The sequence below is a fragment of the Salmo salar genome, chromosome ssa19 (assembly GCF_905237065.1).
Source record: "Salmo salar chromosome ssa19, Ssal_v3.1, whole genome shotgun sequence".
NCBI classification, from domain to species: domain Eukaryota; kingdom Metazoa; phylum Chordata; class Actinopteri; order Salmoniformes; family Salmonidae; genus Salmo; species Salmo salar.
This window is the reverse complement of record NC_059460.1, coordinates 63,482,815-63,489,994: the sequence shown is the minus strand read 5'-3', so window position 1 is coordinate 63,489,994 and position 7,180 is coordinate 63,482,815. Positions and strand designations below refer to the sequence as shown.

At 39.9% G+C, this 7,180-nt stretch overlaps 1 protein-coding gene across 1 annotated transcript in view; it reads left to right on the top strand.

The window, feature by feature from the left end:
* Positions 1-1,296: 1,296 nt before the first annotated feature.
* LOC106579088 (speckle-type POZ protein) overlaps positions 1,297-7,180 on the top strand; it is a 55,279-nt gene continuing 49,395 nt past the window's right edge. The window contains exon 1 of the mRNA XM_014158635.2: positions 1,297-1,408. The gene's annotated coding sequence lies outside the window, so the exon portion shown is untranslated. The remainder of the gene's footprint in view (positions 1,409-7,180) is intronic.

The window sequence follows — 7,180 nt, the reverse complement described above, 5'->3', positions numbered from 1 at the left end:
AAGTTTTGTTGTGGAATTGTTAAATATTACCTGTTAGATACTGCTGCACTGCCGGATCTAGAAGCATAAGCATTTCGCTACACTCGCAATAACATCTGCTAACCATGTGTATGTGATCAATAAAATTTGATTTGATTTGTAATTTTCACAAGATTGTGCAGGGCTTGAATTCTAATGGACACATTATTTTTTTTAAATAATTTTATTTAATCTTTATTTAACTAGGCAAGTGAGTTAAGAACATATTCTTATTTACAATGACGGCCTACACCGGCCAAACCCCGACAATGCGGGGCCAATTGTGCGCCGCCCTATGGGACTCCCAATCACAGCCGGATGTGATACAGCTTGGTTCCGAACCAGGTACTGTAGTGCCGCCTCTTGCACTGAGATGCAGTACCTTAGACCGCTGTGTCACTCAGGAGTCCATCAGCATAGATGCAGCTTAAATCAAATACAATTTGATTTGCAGAGTAAAGTGACTAGTCATCAGGATAGATAATAATAAGAGTAAAATAAAGAATAGAGTAGCAGCAGCATATGATGATTATGAAAGTATGTGTTCATATTTAATTAACTATTTAGCAGTCTTATGGCTTGGGAGTAGAAGCTGTCTCGGAGCCTGTTGGTCCGAGAGCCGATGCTCTGGTACCGCTTGCTGGACGGTAACAGAGTGAACAGTCTACAGCTTGGGTGCCTGAAGTCATTGTCAATTTTTTGGGCCTTCCTTTTGCGCCTAATATAGAGGTCCTGGATGGAAGGGAGCTTGGCCACAGTGATGTACTGGACCGTCTGCACCAAGCAGTGATGCGGCCAGTTAAGATGCTCTTGATGGTGCAGCTGTATAACTTTTTGAGGATCATATGGCCCATGCAAAATCTTTTCAGTTTCCTGAGGCTTAGTTGGTTGCTAACCTTGAACATTAACATTTGAGTAATTGAGTGTCCGCAGAGGGGAGATGCTGCTATTAATTCTAATCCATGTGCAAATTAAATACACCCATATCAGCCTCTCTTAGTGCTTTAATCTTGGGGCATTGTAATTAAAGTGAGGGAATAGCCCACCAAGTCTGCAGATTGAATTAAGATAAATTGGTCCGATTAAATTAAAACACTGACCCCCAAATGTCAGTGTATACCAAAACCTGAAAGGTTGATTCATTTTCAGCAAATTTTCTGAGTGCAACTTGGTGTTTCAATCAATCAACACTGTAAACTTGTACTATTTTCTTCGTCCTAAACAAGGACATTAGGGCCTGGTTGCAAAGTCCTCGGACTTCCACTCCAAAACAGTAGATAGCGCTGTGCATGCAAATAGCTTTGGCTGAAATCAAATGATGGAATCTTGTCGATGTTGCAGCAGCTAACGTTAATAACATAAGATCTGCGCAAATACAGCCAGTTAAAAGGTGAGTTTACAGAAAATGTAGCTAACAAGACAGAATGTTACAAAGATTTAATGGAAATATGAATTCACATCTTTGTCTTTATGAAATTAAAAGCAATGTTGCCATTTCCCAAAATAAACAATGAGTTGCAATCAGTAGCTACGTTAGTATGGGAATTTGAAGTTAGCTACTGCCGCTAGTTAGCTAGCACCAACTTACTGGCTAGCAAACTGTAGGGGTTTAAAATGGGCTAATTCAATGTACCGCAGCTATTTGTTAGCCAAGTTATACATGCATGACCTTAACATCGCATGAGAGTTTGAAATGCATGAAAACTAATTTCGCCATGTTGTAGTACGCCAGCAAGGTACTTTATTTTTAACAGTTGACGTATCGACATATGGCTAGCTCTAAATTAGCTAACGTTAGCTAACTTGCGCCTCAAGTTATGGTGTTAGTCATCCGTAACGTTAGCTAGCTAGTTAGCTAGCCACCCATCCATCCAAAGCGTTGGCTTGGTGTTCAAGTATTATTAGCTAGCTATGAGCCTAACGTTAGCTAGTTGAAAGTGAATACATTTCCTTCTTCTCAGCTATACTGTCTTGTGTTAAATCACCATCTTCAACTTGCCAATTTCAAACAGGCAGAATGGCATGTGCATTAGCCAACATGAAATGATAACTGTAGGAAAAGTTTATGGCAGATGTTCGTCCACAACACAAGTCGGGGGGCTGTCTGGCTAATCAATCAACCCAAAGTACGGTTAGCACTTAGCTAGCTACCTATTAGGTACATGGCCATCTAACGAACGACCTAACGTTAGGTAGTACCAGCCTGCATCCATTGTGCAGTTAGGTACTGCATTGCACCTCACAAGAACAATAGTTGCGGCTTAGTTAGTGCAGTAGATTGACATGGAATGTTTCATCTTGATAATATGACATTTAGAAATTAACTCATATTTTGGACCCATATTCCTCAATAACACATTTTCTTCTCTAACTTCCTAGACTAGACAGTTTATACAGCTCAATATGACCTAAAAACTGCCCACAGTCCTCAAATGAAGGGACAAATTAGGCCGGTAGCTCCAAATGCCAAAACATTTAGATAAAGAGATAATGATGGCGGCCACAGTGAGTATACAAAGCATTTGTGACACCTGCTCTTTCCACGACAGATTGACCAGGTGAAAGCTGAAAGCAATTAGTGTAGATGAAGGGGAGGAGATGGGTTAAAGAAGGATTTTCAAGCCTTGATTGTGTATGTGTGCCATTCAGAGGGTGAATGGGCAAGACAAAAGATGTACATGCCTTTGAAAGGGGTATGGTGCCAGGTGCACTGGAACATGCAACAGTTTCTTGTGTGTATCAAGAATGGCCCACCACCCAAAGAACATCCAGCCAACTTGAAACCACTGTGGGAAACATTTGGAGTCAGCATGGGCCAGCATCCCTGTGTAACACTTGACACCTTGTAGAGTCCATGCCCCATTGAATTGAGGCTGTTCTGAGGGCAAAAGGGGGTGCAACGCAATATCAGGAAGGTGTTCCTAATGTTTTCTACACTCAGTGTATTGTGCATACCCCACCATACCATGAGACATCCATGTCTTAAATGATTGTGATTGGTATCATTTTAAATGATTACAAACAAGATTGTCAAACTATTTCATAATAACTTAAACATTACCTTAAACATAAATTATATTACACGAAAACAATTTTCTCTTCATATTCACATATGTTGTAGCTTGGACCCTATTTTACATCGTCTGAGGGTTTTGGGTTGTGCCTGCCATCGGTTGAGATACATGCTCTTCAATACAGGGAGGGTGTTATGTTTTGGCTGATATATTTACTAAAATGGGAATACACACATCAGATAATGTTGGCTTGATTGAGAATATCTGTATTAAATTATACTCTGTCTTCCATAGGAAAACTATTGCAAACATTGAAAAATATAGATAATAAAATGGACATGTCCATTTAAGTTGACATTCAACGGTGTATGGTCCAGCGGCCATCTTTGTGGTAGTAATTAGAAGTACAATTTCAGCTATTTAAATTTCAATGGTGTTCCAGCTAAATTGCAGTGGTCTGAATGGATAGAAATAGAATTCATAGAATGGACATATGATTGAAATGACACCCACCCTGTATTCAAAAGCATGCTGTGTTTAAACCGATGGCGGGCACAACACAAAGACCTCAGGAAAAAATTGCTGTTTACACATTTTTAGATGCTTTAATGTAAATTGTCAATTCTTTCTAAGAAACCTATATCTCCTGAATGTTTTGGTATTCGGGTCCAAAACATCACTTTCTGACTACTTCTGCCATGGGAAAACATGTATGGAAAGTTTTGTTTAAATCCAATGAATTCAAATGGATTTCTGTGTTGCCTCTTGGTGCAGCTGCACTGTTAGTAATAGCATCACATAGAAGGTGACTGGAGACATTAGATACAGTGCATTCGGAAAGTATTCAGACCCCTTGACTTTTTCGACATTTTGTTACATTACAGCCTTATTCTAAAATTGATTGATGAGAAAAAAAGATTTAATCTGTAAACAATACCCCATAATGACAAAGTGAAAACAGATTTTTAGACATTTTTGCAAATGTATAAAATAAAATAAAAATACCTTATTTACATAAGTATTCAGACTTTTTGCTATGAGACTCAAAATTTAGCTCAGGTGGATCCTGTTTCCATTGATCATCCTTGAGCTGTTTCTACAACTTGACTGGAGTCCACCTGTAGTTAATTCAGATGATTGGACATGATTTGGAAAGGCACACACCTGTCTACGTAAGGTCCCACAGTTGGCCATGCATGTCAGAGCAAAAACCAAGCAATGAGATCGAAGGAATTGTCTGTAGAGCTCCGAGACAGGATCATGTCGAGGCACAGATCCGGGGAAGGGTACCAAAACATTTCTGTAGCATTGAAGGTCTCCAAGAACACAGTGACCTCCATCATTCTTCAATGGAAGTAGTTTGGAACCACCAAGACTCTTCTTAGAGCTGGCCACTCGGCCAAACTGCGCAATAGGGGGAGAAATGCCTTGGTCAGGGAGTTGTACAAGAACCCGATGGTCACTCTGACAGAGCTCCACAGAGGAACTCTGTAAATGGGAGAACCACCAATCCAATCCAGCCTTTATGGTAGAGTGGCCAGACGGAAGCCACTCCTCAGTGAAAGGCACATGACAGCCCGCTTGGAATTTGACAACAGGCACCTAAAGGACTCTCAGACCATGATAAACAAGATTCTCTGGTCTGATGAACCAAGAGGGAAGTCTTTGGCTTGAATGCCAAGTGTCACATTTGGAGGAAACCTGGCACTATCCCTACGGTGAAGCGTAGTGGCAGCAGCATCATGCTGTGGGATATTTTTCAGGGACTGGGAGACTAGGTAGACGCAGCAGTCTCTGAATGTCCTTGAGTGGCCCAGCCAGAGCCTGGACTTGAACCCGATCAAACATCTCTGGAGAGAACTGAAAATGGCTGTGCAGCGACGCTCCCCATCCAACCTGGCAGAGCTTGAGAGGATCTGCAGAGAACAATGGGAGAAACTCCCCAAATACAGATGTGTCAAGATTGTAGCCTCATACCCAAGAAGTCACAAGGCTTTAATCGCTACCAAAGGCGCTTCAACAAAGTACTACGTAAAGGGTCTGAATCCTTATGTAAATGTATTTTTACAGGTTTTCCAATTTTGCAAAAAATTCTAAACCTGTGTTTGCTTTGTCATTATGATGTATTGTGTGTATATTGAAGGGGGGGGGGGGGAACTAGATAATACATTTTAGAATAAGGCTGTAACATAACAAAATGTGGGAAAAGTCAAGGGGTCTGAATACCTTCTGAATATACTGTAGGAAAAGGTGACTAACTGAAATCGTAACATTTATTTTGTGATACTGCTTCTACCACCACCACTACTACAGGTGCTTTTAGCAACTCGGGTGTGTTTACATACACTAGCGTTGCTTTCAATTGTATTGCACAAAAACAGTTGGTGGGAAGCCAGAATTTAAATACAATTCAATTTCAACTTCCACCTCCCCATAACCTCCTTTTCTTGGTAAAGGTGATGGGATTTGTGTGAGGAAGTACAATTGCGCAAAGTCAGGGATGAGAGTCCAGATGATCGCAGTTAAAAAAATCAACAGTTCAAATGTTTTCTGAGATTGAATTTTTAGGAAAGAAGTCCTACGAGCAAGGGCATAATATAAAATCGCTCCCATAGAGGTCCAATGTGGACTGTGCTTTCGATTTCTGGTCCCTGTACCAATTGGGCAATTCCACATGTGGAAAGTGGCCATTTTATGCCCCTATTAAACCTGTGCATGCCTCTTGTAAGACCCTATGATCTGATAAAAGCACATGATACAAACAACATTTTAGTGTCATTATACTCCTTATAGTGTGCTCCAAAATAGGGAGTATGTCTAGATTCTGAAATAAAAATGTTCACATTCATTTATTTAACGTAATCAATATCTCAAATGTACACTTTTTGATTTAGCTTATTTTTAGAGATATTGTTTGGAGTAATATACTCTTCAAACTAGAGGTCGACCGATTAATCAGCATGGCCGATTAATTAGGGCCGATATCAAGTTTTCATAACAATCGGTAATCGGCCTTTTTGGACGATGATTACATTGCAATCCACAAGGAGACTGCGTGGCAGGCTGACCACCTGTTACGCGTGTGCAGCATCAAAAGGACCTTGTCGCTGCAAGGAGCCAAGGTAAGTTGCTAGCTAGCATTAAACTTATCTTATAAAAGCAATCATCTTCACATAATCACTAGTGATCTACACATGGTTGACGATATTACTAGGTTAACTAGCTTGTTCTGCGTTGTGTATAATCAATGCGCTGCCTGTTGATTTACCATCGAATCACAGCCTACTTCAACTTCGCCAAACCAGTGATGATTTAACAAAAGACCATTCGCTAAAAAAGCACAATCGTTGCAATAATGTACCTAATCATAAACATCAATGCCTTCTTAAAATCAATACACAAATATTTTTTATTATATATTTAGTTAAAAGAAATTCATGTTAGCAGGCAATGTTAACTAGGGAAATTGTCACTTTTGCGTTCAGTGCAAGCAGAGTCAGGGTATATGCAGCAGTTTGGGCCGCCTGGCTCGTTGAACTGTGTGAAGACCATTTCTTCCTAACAAAGACCGTAATTAATTTGCCAGAATTGTACATAATTATTACATAACACTGAAGGTTGTGCAATGTAACTGTAATATTTAGACTTATGGTTGCCACCCGTACGATAAAATACGGAACGGTTCCGTATTTCACTGAAAGAATGAACGTTGTTTTCGAAATGATAGTTTCCGGATTTGACCATATTAATGACCTAAGGCTCGTATTTCTGTGTGTTTATTATAATTAAGTATATGATTTGATAGAGCAGTCTGACTGAGCGGTGGTAGGCAGCAGCAGGCTCATAAACATTCATTCAAACAGTAGCTCTTAGCAACGCTTGAAGCACAGCACTGTTTATGACTTCAAGCCTATCAACTCCCGAGATTAGGCTGGCAATACTATAGTGCCTATAAGAACATCCAATAGTCAAAGATATATGAAATACAAATGGTATAGAGAGAAATGGTCCTATAATAACTACAACCTAAAACTTCTTAACTGGGAATATTGAAGACTCATGTTGAAAGGAACCACCAGCTATCTCATGTTCTCAGCAAGGAACTTAAACGTCAGCTTTTTTACATGGCACATATTGCACTTTTACTT